This window comes from Macrotis lagotis, chromosome 1, assembly GCF_037893015.1.
Source record: "Macrotis lagotis isolate mMagLag1 chromosome 1, bilby.v1.9.chrom.fasta, whole genome shotgun sequence".
NCBI classification, from domain to species: Eukaryota; Metazoa; Chordata; class Mammalia; order Peramelemorphia; family Peramelidae; genus Macrotis; species Macrotis lagotis.
In genome coordinates this window covers 702,664,057-702,681,205 of record NC_133658.1, presented here as the reverse complement: position 1 = coordinate 702,681,205, position 17,149 = coordinate 702,664,057, and the positions used below count along the sequence as shown (strand labels likewise).

At 32.5% G+C, this 17,149-nt stretch overlaps 1 long non-coding RNA gene across 1 annotated transcript in view; it reads right to left on the bottom strand.

The window, feature by feature from the left end:
* LOC141523443 (uncharacterized) overlaps positions 1-4,191 on the bottom strand; it is a 38,554-nt gene extending 34,363 nt beyond the window's left edge. The window contains exon 1 of the long non-coding RNA XR_012478489.1: positions 4,121-4,191. This is a non-coding gene — a long non-coding RNA (uncharacterized LOC141523443). The remainder of the gene's footprint in view (positions 1-4,120) is intronic.
* Between the last annotated feature and the right edge of the window lie 12,958 nt (positions 4,192-17,149).

Here is a 17,149-nt window from a genome sequence, read left to right as displayed (position 1 = left end):
AAAAGAAAGAATGAAAAAACTGCCTATAAAATAACTATCACTTATATAATGCTTTATATTTTGGAAACATATGTAGTATGTAATATATGTATATTTATATAATATGTATGAATATTCAAATATACATATATATGCAAAAAATAAGTGAGATGAGGGGAAACTAAGAAAGAACACTGGAATGTTAATTAGTAAATAATTTGCAGTTTCAGAAGAGAGAGTACCAAAATTTTTTTAAATATTTCTGCTTTAACTTTATTTATTTTCTCAATTATATGTAGAGACAATTTTCCAATATCCCAATTACATGTAAACCGAATAGCAAAGTTAAAGAAAAAGGTGAGCGAGAGGAAAAATTAGAAGCAGTAGCTATCAACCAGGCCATTTAAAAAATTTAGGAGTGAGGGTGACAAGAGAAATAAGATGGTAGCTAGAGGATCAGTATCTGCAATTGAATATGCCACACTGGAATAGACCAAAAGCAGAGACTAAAAGAACAATTGTTGTGGAAGAGATGAAAGGTGAATTTCAGCAACAAGTAATACATAAATTCTGGATAGGGAAAAAAGTTAGTTTGAGGAAGGTCTGGCAGAACACAACAGATGAGGGTAGTCTAGAAGGAAGGTATATATATATAAAGAAGGGAATCTGGCATTAGCCTATGACTATTAAGTATTCTAATGGTTGACTTTAGTGATGTCTGGCAGCAAGTACAAGCACTAGTCATGGGACTGAGTTTCTCAATTGTTTTAATATAATTGACAAAAATAAGATATGAAGAAAAGAAAAAGAGGTAAGAGAAGCCACTAAGGATAGGGGGCATGGAGAGATGAGATTACTTGGAAATAACCAAAATAAGGAAGGCCTCCAGTCCAGAATAATATGACAAAAATCATATTAGAGCCCAAGGTACATAATGAATGATTTTGAAACATGAAAAACACAGTCTCAGTTAGTGCAACCAGTTCAAAGTCAGAGTGACCAAGGATGACTCATTTTTTTAATCCTCAAGCCATGAGGACTTATACATTCCTTGCCTAGAAGATAGATTGTCCTACAGCCTTGGATCATACTCAATCTACAAATAGTAAATATGAGATCCAAGGTAGTGGAGACTGGAAAGTTACATGACCCTTAGTCACCATTTAAGTTAGCATGATTTCTCCAACATAACTCTAAGAAAGGGAGCTATTGGCTAGTCATTATAGAGCACTGAGTCAAAATTTTTATTTGATCTTTTAAAAAACACAGAATTGTTTTGGTAAATATGAAGACAGAGGGGAAGAAAGTAGCAGAAAGGTAAAGATTGGAGATATTGGAGAGAAGAGGGAAAATCAAGGAAATTATTCCCTAAAGAAAAGAGACAGAAGCACTGGTCAAATAGTAACTATACTGGAAACCAAGAATATGATAGATATCTGAAATTCTATCCTTGTTATTTTTTATCTGCTTATAGGAGGAACAAATAAAATAAATGACAACAACAACATTATTGTAGTTATTTTAGTTAAGAAATGTTTATTCAGAAATGACTGGTTATGTTTTTCTGTTCAAGGCAGATTTCTCATGTACAGAGTCAAGAACCAGGATAAAATGTTGAGCAACATTCTTCTTTCTGTGACTGAGTGAAAGCTGTATTAAGATGAATCCTCAGAAATATCTGACTCCTAAGGAGATGTTATCTAAACTTATAAAAGAATTGGCTTTAGAAAAATGACTGGAAATAACAAATAGCCCACAATGGCAGTTTTTGCCAAAGCAGTTAAATGTTCCGGTTGTTTAGGAAGAGCCATGCAATTCTAATTTTTTTAAAAATTGAGGGAATAAAAGGAAAAAAAGAAGAAAAAGAAAATTTCTTTGGCTGATTGATATATCATATTATGACCACTGATAGAGAAGTTCCTAAAGGTATTGTGAAATGAGATCCTGCAGAGAGAGAGAGAAAGAGAGAGAGAGAGAGAGAAGAGAGAGAGAGAGAGAGAGAGAGAGAGAGAGAAAGAGAAAGAAAAGGTCATTGATTCAGTAGTAGTAGTCTGGATATATATGACCAGTGCCATTTGACAGCACTTAGGCTATGATATTTAAGGGAAATGATATTATAGATATTATAAATTGTTATAGGTTATAAATATCAACTCCATCTATGACCATAATCCTAATCACCTGATTGTAGAAGTCAAAGAGGGTGAGATCTTTTGAGCAACAAGATAAGTGAGCTAGTTATTTTCTCCAATCCCTTAGATCCTCTCAAACCTCTCTAAAACAGAAATTATGTGCCAAAGATAAAGCAATTACAGATTTCAAAGGTCCAACTTCACTTGTTTCCATGGTCATCCAGAATCCAAAATAAGGTTTAAAACTTGGACTGAACTGCTGCTTACTGATCCTGAGCTCACTCATTATCCTCCCCCTACCTTTAACTTAATCAGAATGAGATAGCCCTAGCAGACTCAAGAATATTAGACAGTTTTACATCAAATCCCCTTTTTAAATCCTGTGTCACTCCCCATTTCCAGTGTCATAGAGATACAGGCTCAAGTCTATGTTTCCTTGGCCTCAACATCCCAACTAGAAATAAACACTTCAGGAGCAAAAACCTATTGGGAACTGCTACCCATAAGCTCCAGGGTTATACAGCTCTGAATCAAGACTATGAAGCAGACTATGCTGGTACTGGGGAAAACTTGCTTTGAATTATTGCTACTGGGCTAGAAATCTTGGACTAGTGGAAGCCTTATCATTAGGACAAGATATTTCATGTGGGAGCAGCTGGGCAGCATTTCACCAAGCCTAAAAGAACATAGTAACCAACTAAAACCACTTCTGACTCACCAAAAGTTGTTGGGGTAGAGACTGCTTGGTAAAGCATAATCTGCCCCATGAAGAAGGAATTTGAGATGCCTCAAAACCCTGCCTTCAGGGGCCACTAGCTGGCACAGTGGATAGAGCACTGGTACTGGAGTCCGGAGTACCTGAGTTCTAATTGGCCTCAGACACTTGATAATTACCTAGCTGTGTGGCCTTGGGCAAGCCACTTGACCCCATTTTCCTTTCAAAAACAAAACAAAACAAAAACAAAAACAAAACCCTGCCTTTGTTGAAATGACAATCAGTGGTGAGGGAGTCAGGAAGTGAATGAAAAAGAATATAAAAAACTTTGAGAACATGGAGGCATAAAAACATTTTTTTCCTGAGTGGTATAAAAGAAAAATGAGAATTGTGAGAGCAGAATTTATGTCCTATACATTAAAAATAATAAGTAGAATAGAAAAACCTAAGTTTGTAATGGCAAGTTAGAACAATAAACAAAAGAGAAAATAAAAATTTGGGAATTCAAGTATACAGAAGTGAAAGTATCGAAGAAGAGAAGAAAAACAAGAACATTAAAAGAAAATTTGCTCATTTGCTTGCTATGTGAAAAAAGCATACAGCTAATGATACAAGATCATTGAAACAACTTAAGGATCATAAAACTATAAGGAGAACACTACTGGACAAAACTCCTTAGCATAATAATAAAATAAAGAAGAGAACTAACTGGATTTTTTGAACATAGAAAATGAAATTCCAATGAGAATTCACATACTGCCTCTAGGAAAGAAGAATCCTAAAATTTCAAACTTCAATACACATAGTGATTAAATTGAACAATTTAACTCAGAAACAACAAGTTCTATAAGCCATCAGGAGGGAAAAAACTTCAAATACAAAGGAAAGGAAATTTGAATAATGAAATTATTCATTTCAATTACTCTGCACACATTAATAAAAGGAGGGTTTCAAAGCATTAGAATTTAGGATGCAGTCCAAAGTAACTGATCTTGAAAATCTGAACTTAATTACACAAGACCAAAATGAATGTTCATTAATAAAGAAAAGTTGAAAATAGTTTTAGAAAGAAAAAAAAGAATTGAAAAGATTACATTCTTCTCTAATATCCCAAACAATAGAAATACAGGATGAGTATATAAATACCTACAACAGAATTAAAATGACAACAAAAAGACCAATAAGAAACATATTTCAATGTACACAAGAAGCCAAGGGTAGACAGAAATCTGGTAAAGGTAACAGAGAAGATATAAACAGGAAACATTATGGACCGAATCTGGTGGTGCCTTACCTACAAGAAGAATGCTTCTTTGAGAGACTACATCACAACATAGGAAGTTAAGTGAAGTCAGGGTGGAGCAGAGAACAGAGGGAAAGAGGAGTGAGAGCTATTCTGGGATCATCAAACCAAAAGCAAAAAGAGGAAGGTGACCTCAGTGTTCTTATAAAGAGAAAAGTTAACAGAGTAGAAGTGTGGGGAGAGATTGACAGGGGAGAAGGGAAGAAGGATTTGTTTTGCAGATAGGAAGGGGTTCCACTGATGAATATTTTTGGGGTGAAGGGAGATAAGGACTCTGAACTGAGAGGATTTGGTGCCTAAAACATCTACTTGTTCCAGGAGGAATTATTGGAACTCCTAGGGGAAAGTGACACTTGGAAAAGTGAGAGAGCATGGACACAAAGATGAAGTTTCCAAAGGTAGTGATGGGGGGAGGGAGATAAAATTGATCATTGAGGGAAGGAGGTGCCCTACTATGCAACAGTGTCCTCTGACACCTGCAATAATTGGAATTGTTATGAAAGTGAGGCACAATGGAAAAGAGAAATCTGCAGAAAACACCTAGAGGTGCAGGGGAAGAAAATCATATGAGCAGGATCACTTACAGAAATTCAAGGAAAGTAACTGAAGGAACACAATATAGTGTTTATAGCAGAATAGAGGAAAATATATAACTCCCCCCCAAAAAAATTTTAGAGAAACATGAAGGAAAATATAAACCTAAATCTTTTCATTTTAAATGTGAATGGATTAAACAATCCAATTAAAATGAAATAGAGTGGCAGATTAGATAAAAGGGGAAAAACCCAATAAACTTCAATCTGCTGTTTATAGAAATACATTTTTAAAACAAAGACATATGCAAAAATAAAATTAAGGGGATGAGAAAAGAGTTATTGTACATCGAGTGAACTCAAAAAAGCAAGCATAGTCATGAAGTTATTACATAAATCAAAAATATTCAAAAAAAGGAAAAACAAGGGAATTAAATGAAGTTGAAAATAACCATAGACAACAACCAATATAATAATAACTATGGCAATATAACAAAATTGATAATGGTACCAAAATTAATTGATACCAATTAAATTAGCAAGAGAATACTTTCTAGAGCTTGATAAAATTATAATGATAAAGTAGAAAAATATTAATTACTCAGGGAAAAACTCTCTAATTGGTAAGAACTGCTTAGAAAACTGGGAAGCAGCATGGAAGAAATTAGTCTGAGATCAAAGACCTTATGCATACTGCACAATGCATTAAAAATGGATATGTGAACTAAATGTTAAAAATCATGCTATGAAAAAATTAAATGATGATAATAAGAAAATACATCTCTCCCAGGTGGTGGTAAGAGATGTATTATTAACCAAACAAGAGATAAGGGAAATTACAAAAGATCAAATAACTAACTGATTACTTGAAACTGAAGTTTCTGCACAGACAACATTGGTGCAACTAGGATAAAACAGGAAGTAAACAAATGGGGATAAAGATTTGGTGTCTAATATAAATAAGCAATATGTATTTTATGTTATATATTTATAAATATTTTAATATCAGATAAATGCTTTTAAATATTTGTATATTTAACATAAAAACATTTACATATGATTATGTGAATATAATTGAAATTCATTATATTGGGTCCATATCTATTATATCTTATGGAGAATGTCTATCTTAATAGATAGATATATAGATAGATGACAGAGAAATAGAAATAGACATCAATTCCTCACTAGGTAATTGGTCAAAGAATTTGATCAAAAAGTTTTCAAAAGGGGGCAGTTAGTTGGCCCTGGAGAGTCAGGAGTCCCGAGTTCAAATGTGACCTCAAACACTTAATCACCTAGCTGTGTGGCCTTGGGCAAACCACTTAACTCCATTTGCCTTGCAAAAACCTAAAAACATTTTTAAAGAAGTTTTCAAAAGAGAATTCACACCATGTGGAAAAAAATGCTCCAAGTCACTATTAATAAGAGATATATATATATACTTCAAAACAACTCTGAGATTTTATCACACACCATGAAACTAGCAAAAATGATGAAAAAAAATGGTAACAGTCAATATTGGAGAGATTGGGAGAGGGTAATGATCATCTAATACAGAGCTATTCAACCTTATTTTAAAAAGTTTTTATTGAAACAATGTACAATATGTTTTGATTTAGCATTTTAGTGAGAGTTCTGCTGTAGCTCAGTTTCTTTACTAAAGATTTATTAAATTCACAGGGAGTTGCATAAAATTGCCCTGCAGGCTACATGCAGCTGTGGGCTGCATTTTGGACAGCCCTGTTCTAATACATAGTGCAGTCTTTTTTTTACCTTTTATAAAGGTGATTTGGAATTATGAAAAAAAAGTGATTAAACTTTCCATTCCCTTTGAACCAGAGACTCCTGTTATGACTTATACACTAAGGGAGTTATTTGGAAATGATAAGAACAATATAATCCAAAATTTATAGTATTTTTTTGTGATAATTAGAAGCAAATTCAATGCTCATAAATTGGGGAAAGGTGAAACAAATTGTGATACATGAATTGGAATATTACTGTGTAATAAGATATGATGTGTGTGATGAATATAGAGAAGCATGGAAAGAGCTATATGAACTGAAGCAAATTAGGTTAGGTTAGGAAAGTCAACAAAGCAATATTCACAGCAACTATAACAATGCAAATAGAAAGAATGATAATATCAAAAATCAAAGTAATAAATGAAAAATTTAACAACCAAGTGGACCTCTAAAGAGATATGAAAAGATATTTCTAAATCTACCCAGTTTTGAAGATGGGATATTATAAATGGCTCGAGAATGCTTAGTCCAGAGTGATTAAAATGGTTTTTATTAAAATATCTTAACAAAATGGCACATCTCTCTCATGGTGGGAGAGAGGGCTGGGCAAAGTCCAACATGCAAGCTCTTTTATACACTTTGAAAGATTTTGTTCCTGTCCCTTCATGCCAATCATAGGCTGGGGTCACAAATCTAATTGATACATTGGTTCCTATATGCTTCCCCACCCTGCTCTTTAGAGTAATGAGCAAGAACAGATAGATCTCTTTGAGCATATGCAAAGGAGAAAGTCAAGACTAGGTTATTACAATCTACTTTGTCATCTTTGGGATGGGATTAGGAGAACTCTCCCAGTTTTGTGATTGACTGGGGCCATTCTCCCTTTATAATGGATTTCAAAGGGGCCCCCTCCACACCCTGTGAAGACCAACAATGCCCTTCATTCCTCATAGATGGTCATAGGTGTTAAACATTGCACATATCTTGTGACTTTTTTAGTCAATGAAATCAGTTGTGTTAATTTTTTTCCTCTCTTAAAAAAATACTATTTTTCTTAGTGGTTGATTTTGGGAGAAGTGGTGAATAAATGGAATACTATAGTAATATAAGAAAGAGAAAATTATCAATGAAAACTTTTTTAAAAATTAATTAATTACATCCCTGGCAGCAAGCAATTGAAAACATTGCTCTTCAATCATTTTTGAAAAAAAAGCAATAAAGTAAGGGGTATAATAGTTCTAAGGAGGAGCAAGATACTTCATCATTGCTATGATGTCGCCAAGAATCATTTTTATTCCATGGAGGGAGTGGGTAAATATCTTTAAAAAATCACATGACAGTTGCTGTTGCATTTGTTTAATTTTTATTTGAATAAATAAGCCCAATGGTTTATTTCTTATTTAAAATATACACATTTGTCAATTAATTTTAATAAATAATTATTTAGAATTTTATTTTATTTTATAATTCACTTCTTTTATGATAATTAGTATTTTATTACTTAATATGATATTCTTCACTATAAATAGAATCAACTTACAGTGAATAAGCATTCTAATTTTTTGGTGTCATACATTTGTTGCAATCTTATGAAAAAAAACTTCATTTGTCTCTCATTGCTCAATAAATTTTTTCTTAAAGAAAAAAAAGAGGATGAGAACTATTTTGTAATTTCAGATGAGAAGGCCCAGAAATACCTGATGCAGAATTCTGGGATCAGAAAAAAACAGAACAATATTAACGAAAGGTTAATAAAGAGTTGAAATAAAGATAAGAAAGGAAGTAGTAAGAGAGTATTTAACTGTCCTTGATGAGTTTATCTGGTCAAGTTGGACTACATAACAGAATACAGAAGAAACTTACAGATGAGATTGTTGAATCAGTGACAATAAACTATGGAAGTCATGTAAGTATCTTCGGGATTGGAGAAGAGAAATTGTGATTCTCATTTTTCAAAAAAGAAGACTGTAGAATTTGCAAAGTATAGGCCGGTGAGCTTGAATCCTGTCAAAATCATAGAATGTATTATTAAAGGGGTTATTGAGCATCTAAAAACTGGGAAAATGAGCATAAAGACAAACACTGATGACTTCATCCACTAGAAGTTTTGTCAGGTTAATCACATGTCCTATTTTTTGGACAGAATTAAAAGATTAGCAGATTAAGAGAATGACATAGATTTTATTTATCTAATTTAGATTTGGTTTTTTGCATTTGATTTTGAGGTTTTCCTGCCCTAACAAATAGTCAGATAGTTTCAGCATATCTCACAAAATCCTGCTCCCAAGTCTTATTATCTCTTAGAAGTCAATCTTTGTTCTACAAATGTATTTGAGTGGAGTAACACAAATTTTGACTGGTTAGATTTGCTATATGAGAAAGTCTTTGAGGACAGTTCATAGGATAGACTAGTTCTGCTTTTTAAGGCCCAGCATACTCAAATACAAAGATGTTCATTGCCAGTAATTTGTCTAAGAGGCACTGAATTACCTAACCCCAGGAATATAGGAATCAAAAATACAAAATTGTCCTCAGGACCTTTGGATTTCAATACTGATGGTGTCTGATAATAATAGTATCAGAGTGCCACAAAATAGGTCAAATGAGGCTTAGAATAATATAGCTTTTATAATAATTTAATTGTATTTAAACATAAAATTCTTCTCAGCCAGGGCTGGTTAGTTTGAGCTTTATGTATTGTTGAAACTATTGTTTCTTCAGTCTGGAAGACTGGAATCTTGTAACAACTTTGAAGAAATCTCAATTGAGGATCATCTCACCATTGACCCAGACAATAGAGCATTCACATTACAATGTCAAATGAGTTAAGTACATTTGTTGCATTGATTTTTTGAATGCCTAATAAATGGTAATTGACATCGTGTCCACTCACTTCTATTCAATTCCTCATTGTCTCTGCTTCACCTTTAAATCCCTGATCAAGTTGTCCTCAATCTATTTTTCCTTCATTACTGGACATCCCTTCTCCTCCTACCTTCTATATTCTACATTCCAACCAAATAGCCTTTCTCTTTGTTCTTCCCATGAGACACTTCATTTTCCGTCTCCAAGAATGTAATACATGTCTTCTGCTCAGTGAATTGCTCTTTTCTTTCAAAACATGACTCAAGCACCACTTTCTATCAGATTTTAAGTCTTTTGTATGTGTGTGTTTGTGTGTGTGTGTGTGTGTGTGTGTGTGTGTCTCCCTTTGGCAATCTGGTAAAGTCAATGAGATCTGTCTCTGAGTGGCTTTAAATCCATAAAGCAAAATATGTAGGATCATCAAGGAAATGAATTACAACAAAATATTAAAGAGAAGTCCAGGGATCCTAGATTAAAATCTTTCCATATCAATTTTTCCTGATTCCCCAAATGCTAATATCCTCACTTTCTAACTACATTGCATCTATTTGCATTAATCCTTGTTAACTATTTTATATGTCCTTGGAAACTGAGCTTAACTCCTCACAAATAAGACAGTTCTTCAATGAAAGGCATCTTCATTGCAAACTACAACACTATGGACTATAGATTTGATAGTAGCTATCAAAAGATTAACCTGAGAGGATGATGAGGAGACCAGGTTGCAGAATGCAAACAAATTATCTGCTTCACCTAATTTCATCTTGCTAAAAGAAGACCTGATTAAAAAAATTCCTTTCTTTCTGAGAATATCTACTCGTTTATGTAATCTTTATTACCTTGCTCACTGTTCTTTATATATAAAACATTCCATCTCTTATTTCATGCCATTGCCTAAAATGCACTTCCTACTTTGCTATAATACAGAATTCCTAGTTTCCTTTAGGGTTTAATTCTAGTTGCATCTTTTGTATGAGGCTTTTCAGGTAACCGTAACTGTTAGTTTTGCACTCCACCCTCACTATTCCTTCTAGGAAAAAAAAATTGTCATGTTTAAAAAAAACCTATATTTTAAAAGGGGCAGCATTATGTAGTGGATAAAGACCTGGCCTCAGAGTCGGGAAGATTCTGGGTTAAGTCCCACATCTGATATATACTCACTGAGGATTCCTGAGTTAAATCACTTAACCTCTCAGTCTTTCTAAGTCAGAGTTATCAAACATACAGTCAGCAAGTCATTGCCTGCAACCCTAGTAAATGCAGCCCAAATCAGGTTAAAATGTAATTGGAAATGTAATTGGAAATTTAAAAATTGAAAATTGGAAATTTAAAAATAATTATAAATATGCTAAAAATAAATAATGTTAATATAAGATTTTCCCAATTTATTTGCAACACTTGAGTTTCTTCTGCATATTTTAATGACCTTCCTTTCTGTTTGAGTTTGGCGCCATTGCTCTGGGTAAATCTTTAGGACTATAAACTATAGCGTGTTGGTGATACTATGCATTGACAGGAGCTTCCTCTATTGGGAAATCCTTATATCAATGAAATCATAGTTACAGACCATATTTCAGATATATAGTTATAGATTTCTATATAAATATGTCTATATATCCATATATTTATTCATGAAACTCAAGTTAAGAATCCTTGAAATAGATTATATCTTTCTAGTGCAGAAGCACTACATTAGATGGTATCTGAAAATGAAAAGTATTTAATAAGTGCTCTTCAAAGTTCTAATCATGATGTAGAAAAACAAAACCTACTTTGTTTTGGGAACAAATAAAATTTTTAAATATTAGATTATCCTTCTCCTTTTCCTCCAAAAAACTCAAACATTTATTTTCATTGCATGTTTAGCCCATTTTCAATGTTGAGGTTGATTAACTATGTAAAGAATGGATGGGGAATAAAGATACATATGTTCTAGGCATTACTCTGTCACTTGCTTAGCATGTGATCCTGGACAAATTATTTAATATCTCTGCACCTGATTTCTTTATCTATAAAAATAAAGGGTTGGAATAGATTTTTCCTTAAGTAGTAACCTAGCTGTACAATAATATGATCCTATGCTATTTCTCATGGAAAAGAAACTAGGTGCCAAGCTCTAAAATATGATGATGGGAAAAAGTGAAGGGAATGATAAGTCAAATCTTTGTAAGAAAATAAGATACAAGAATCCTTGCAAAGACCTCTCATCATAAAGAAGGTAAGTAAACCACTAAAGGATTACATTAAGTAACAGGGTTAAGAAGAATATGGTCTGAAAAATTGAGTGTCATCTAATAACTATAAGTACATGAGTTTCTAAAATGCCATACATAATATCCATGAAATTGTGTGGCATAATGTAATAACACGTTATGCTACCATTAACACATTATAACTATGTCATTTGGAAGGCTAATTTTTTTGTGTGTATAAAACCACTTAACTACATAAAATTGAAAATAATGATTATTGTAACTACTTCCACTTTTCATCTTTTGCAGTTCAAGTTTAAATGCTCCATATGCAGTTTATGGGGATATGTATTTTTTTGAAGTATAGTATTTCTGAAATATGGCATTCTAAGTAATAATTGTCCTAGAATTCATATATATAAATATATATATATATATATATAAATTATAAGATCTCTTCACATCATATCGTTATGAGAATTCAAGATAAGTCACCTAAAACCTAGTTACTATAGCATAAAGTTGACATAGAATTAGGTAGAAAATTAAAAGAAAAGGACATTAATCATAGAATCTCAGAGTTAAGAGGAAATCATTGGACATCAAAATACCCATGCCCAATGTGTCAATTCTATTCTCTGTTACCACACTATAACTAATAGGAAGATTTTTATTTTCCACCAATATTCATTCTATTTTCATATACCCATTTTTTTGCCTTTTTTCTTTTTGTGAAAGATTTTATTTTGAATTTTACAATTTCCCCTCCAATCTTGCTTCCCTCCCCCCACCCCCCCACAGAAGTCAGTCTGTTAGTCTTTTCAATGTTTCCATGGTTTGCATTGCAGATACCCATAATTAATAGAAAGTTCTTGTAACTGAACTAGGTTCTGAATTCATGAAACTTTTACGCAGTGGTGCTAATTATTCCCTCTGTAGCTTTATAGAATAAGTCAACTTCCTCAATTACTCTTTACATTGAAAGACTGGAATTGTCTCTCCTAATTCTTCTCTAAACTAAATTGCTTCAGTTCATCTAGCCAATTCTCCATGTTCATGATTATAAATTATCTCATCATCTTGGTTGAATTCTTTTGGTTCCATTCAAATTCATCAGTGTCCTTCCTAAAAAATATTACAATGCAAAATTTAAACTATTCTCCAGATAAGATCTAACCAGTCCAGGATTCCTCCATTGCTTTAGAAACAATATTTCCATTAATACTGTCATTCTGAGCTTGTACTAAACAACAACAACAACAAAATCACCCCCCCCCTTTTATCCCTGTCATATTATCTGCAAATACCTGGTTATGTTACAGAGGAAATTTTGTTACTATTATGGATTAGACTCAAGTTACTAAGGTCTTGTTAACTTATTCTAGGATTCTATGTCTAGCTATGTTCTCATATTCCTCTACTTTGGTAGTTGATTTCTGCATATGTGAAGGACTTTATATTTGCCCCCATTAAATTTCTCTCTTAATGATAGTTCTATCATGTCACATTGCCAGGAACATCTTTTTGGATTCCAATTCTGTCATTTTTGATGAACCATGCCTTTTAGCATCTTGCTTCAGGAAATATCTGGATGTGATGATTCAAGTCACTTGTACAAATATTAAACATAAAAGGGCAAGATCATACTTTTGTGCCACATTTCTAGAGATCTAATTCTAGGTTGACATATTTGCTAGTTAACCCACTCACAACATGCCAACACTATGCCTTACACAAGGAAAGAGGGAAGACAATAAAAGTAATTTTATCAAAAATGTTTGTCGCTCCTCATAATTATTGAAATATATAAATTTTTCAATAGATTGAATTAATAAAAATGTTACTTTAAAGGGACATTTTCTCTGCCTAACTTGATTTCTGAACCAGTGGTCAGGCTGGAAAGAGGTCCACAAAAAAAATCTATCTCATAGATCCTTTCAAATCTAGGAAAAGAAGAAATAATAGTAATTGGGGAAAAATTTAATTCAAACTATGCTATGGGGGGAGATAGTTTATCATTTTCATATGTGTATTTTCATCTAGTCTTCAAGTTGAATTAATAAATACTTTGGAGTAGGGAACTTGGGAATAACAGTTTCAAATTCCATGCCAGAAATTCAAAACTTTCTTCAACCTAGCATCTCCCTGCCTTCCTCGCCTTATTTTTTATTCATTTCTATGTGCTCTTCACTTTCCAGTCAAATTCAGAAAACTTGCCACTACTAATTTTCCCCTATTCCTTTATTCATGCTATTTTCATGCATTGATGCTCCCCATTAACTCTTTTTTTGCCTGTGTACTGTTTGTTCTTTAAAAAGTAAGACTCAAATACCACCCACTTTTGGAAGCCCTTCCTGAAGATCTAAGTTCCTTTGCTATGTTAAGACCATTTCTCTAAGACTTCTCTTAGAACTTTGTTTTATCTTGTGATGTACAAAGATCATTTAATTATATGCATTGTAGTTTCCAAGTATTTGTGCTTATCTCCATCTTAGAATATAAACTATGAAGGCTGAAATCATGTCTTATCTAAACTTTATATTTTCCCATATTGCTCACTCAACCAAATGCTCTGCATACATTAACTTAGTAAATATTTGTTGTGTAATATAATGTCTTTAACATTAAAAATGGAGAGTTTATAAGATTCCCAAATCTATCAACACAGTGAATGTTATAATGGTTTCTTTTATGATATCCAAATGGTATATTTTAATGCTTAAGGTCTCGATTACTAATATCCTGCTAAATACAAGGTATTATAACAAGTAACAGATTTGACACAAAGAAAAACAAGACAAGATAGAAACTTTAAAATACTAATAATTTTGACTCTACCAAAATCATACTCTCAACTTACCACATATCTTGGTCTTACATATTTCCAATGACCTCAGTGAACTTTATATTAAGGCTAATATCCATGCATGGAACTTTAAAAATATTATTTAGGTCAATAGATATCACAGATGGCACATTTACATCTCATTATATTCAAATTCCAATGTTACTGGAAGATACTTTTACTAGATTTGTAGTAGTTATATTTTATGAAGTATCCTATATTAAGATGGATTTATTACTGTATTTGTTCCCTTTTTCATGTGCTTTTAACATGAGATTTACTTTTTTTGTATCATTGTTTTTTGTTGTTGTTTCCTCACATTCTTTTTTAATTTTATTTTATCATTCCTCTTTCCTCCCTGGAGTTGGTAACATCTCACAATTAATATCATTTGCAAATTTAATTAACATGTTTATTTCTTCATCCAGATAATTAATAAAGTTGTTAGAGAAAACTTGGATTAAAACCAAGCACCCCACTAGACACCTCCCCCAATCAAATGCACTGCTATTTATAATTACCTTTTGCTTATGGTACTTGAGCACATTTCCAGTGTTCCTACAAGAGCCAATTTAAATGAATTTGGCTTTATGTGATCATTCATAAAATCAAAAAATAAAAAATAGCATTCATAAAATCTGTCCATGGCACAGCATTTATATTTTTGTCAAAATCATATTGAGGTACCTGAGCATTTACCAAAGAAAAGAAAAATAAAACAAGTCGTTTTTTTTTTAAATTGATGATTTTTTTTAATGACTGTCATTTCCATATGACTTTCCCCTTCTATATAATTACTCAACAGGCTTGGTCATTATAACAAATAAGCACAACCTGACAAAATAAAACAACACATGAATTGTAAGAATGTTTTCCTTATTCTGGACACATTCTGTACTACCTCTCTGCCAATGGGCAGGAGGTAAATCCTCTCTAGTCATAACTGAGAATCACATGAATCAGGATTCTGATGTCTTGTTTTCCTTTATATTCTTACAGTTAATATAAATTGTTTTAGTTCTGCTTACTTTGTTCTTCATCTATTTAAAGAAATATTCCAAAGTGTGTCTCATATCTCTGTTTTTGTCATATGATAGCATGTGAAAGACAGCCTATTGTTACACAGCTAGATGTGAAATCAGCAAGACCTGGACCAGAGTGCCATCTCTGGCATATATTGGTTGTGTGAACTTGGACAAGTTGTTTAATATCTTTGTGCTCATGGTAATTCTCTAAGTCTACAAATTACTTAGAGTACCATACTACATTATTAGTTAGGAGAACTTATCTTTCTCAGGAAAGCCCTCTATCAATAAAATAATAGATCTAGTTCTAATCCCTCTTCAATGTAACATAGATAGCACACATATTCATGAATTTGTGCTAATTACCATTTCTTTGCAACTACCTATATATTGCATATATATGTATATATATATATATATATATATATGTATATATCTATGTACATATCCTATTAACATTTTTGTAGCTATGGACCTTTTTGCTCTGTCTTTAACTCAAGCAGATTGCATGTATAGTAGTTATGTGTCATTGGGTCAAAGGATATGCCAAGTTTGAGAAAAGCAAATTTTGAAAGTTCCAAGTGAGAGAGCATTTAAGAAAAGCTTTAATTACATTATTCATGTGGTAAATGAGTACACATGAAGGAAGGTCATTTGCTTTTTACATTTTCATTTAACTTAATGAAGATATTCACTTATATAAATTTCTAAATTTAATTTCCTAGCCATATTCAATTGATACTAATACTTTTGAAATATATTTGTGTCTTAGAATTAAAGATTTATTGCAAAGAACTTTCACATTAGTACTCTTAGAATATGTTTCCAAAGGAAAATGAGAAAGTAAGTTCCAGTTCTATTTTACCACCATAAAGGCTTTATTAGGAAGAAAACCCATTTTTAGCTTTCTTCTCAATGTACAATATATACTACATGTACAAGGGCAATTATTATTTTTAGCTATATGGAGCATTCAATCCATTCTTATAATTAGAGATTATCCTGAGCATTTTTCTCTGTCTTTTTTACATATATGTGTCTTTATATGTTTCTATCACTCCCTAACCATCCATTTTCATTTGGGACTCAGAATAGCTCTCATGAGTTTACTTATTATCTCTATATCGATGATGCCCTAACCTATCTATATCTATAACTATATCTAACTATAATGATCTCTATCTCTATCTCTATCTCTAATCTATATCTATATCTATATCTATATCTATAGCTGTATTTCTCGCTAACCTATCTTTTGAGTTCCAAACATTCCAAACATGTATCATCAATTGTTTCTTGGACATTTCAAAGTGAGTATCATGTTATTATTCAGTCATTTCAGTTATTTCTGATTCTTTATGGCCCTAATTGGTGTTTTCTTAGCAAAGATACTAGAGTGATTTAACATTTTTTTCTACAGCTCATATTACAGAAGAGTTAACTAAGGCAAGTAGAGTTAAGTAACTTGACCAAGGTCACACAACTAGTGTCTGAAGTCAGATTTGGACACTGAAGATAAATCTTCTCACTCCCATTCTGGCACTATCCACTGGACCCCCTACCTGTTTTGTAGACATTTCACATTCAATATGTTCAATAATTCTTTGTCTCCCACTATCTCTTAAATGTTCCTGTTGTCATTGAGAGTATACCATCATAATCTCAATCATCCAAGTGTATAATCTTGGTATTATCCTGAATACTTCACTCATTTATCCCACATATCCAGACAAGTTTCCAAATACTGTCATTTTCCCCTTCACATCTCTTGTATTTATCTCCTCTTACCTCACATAGACCAGGTTTTATTAG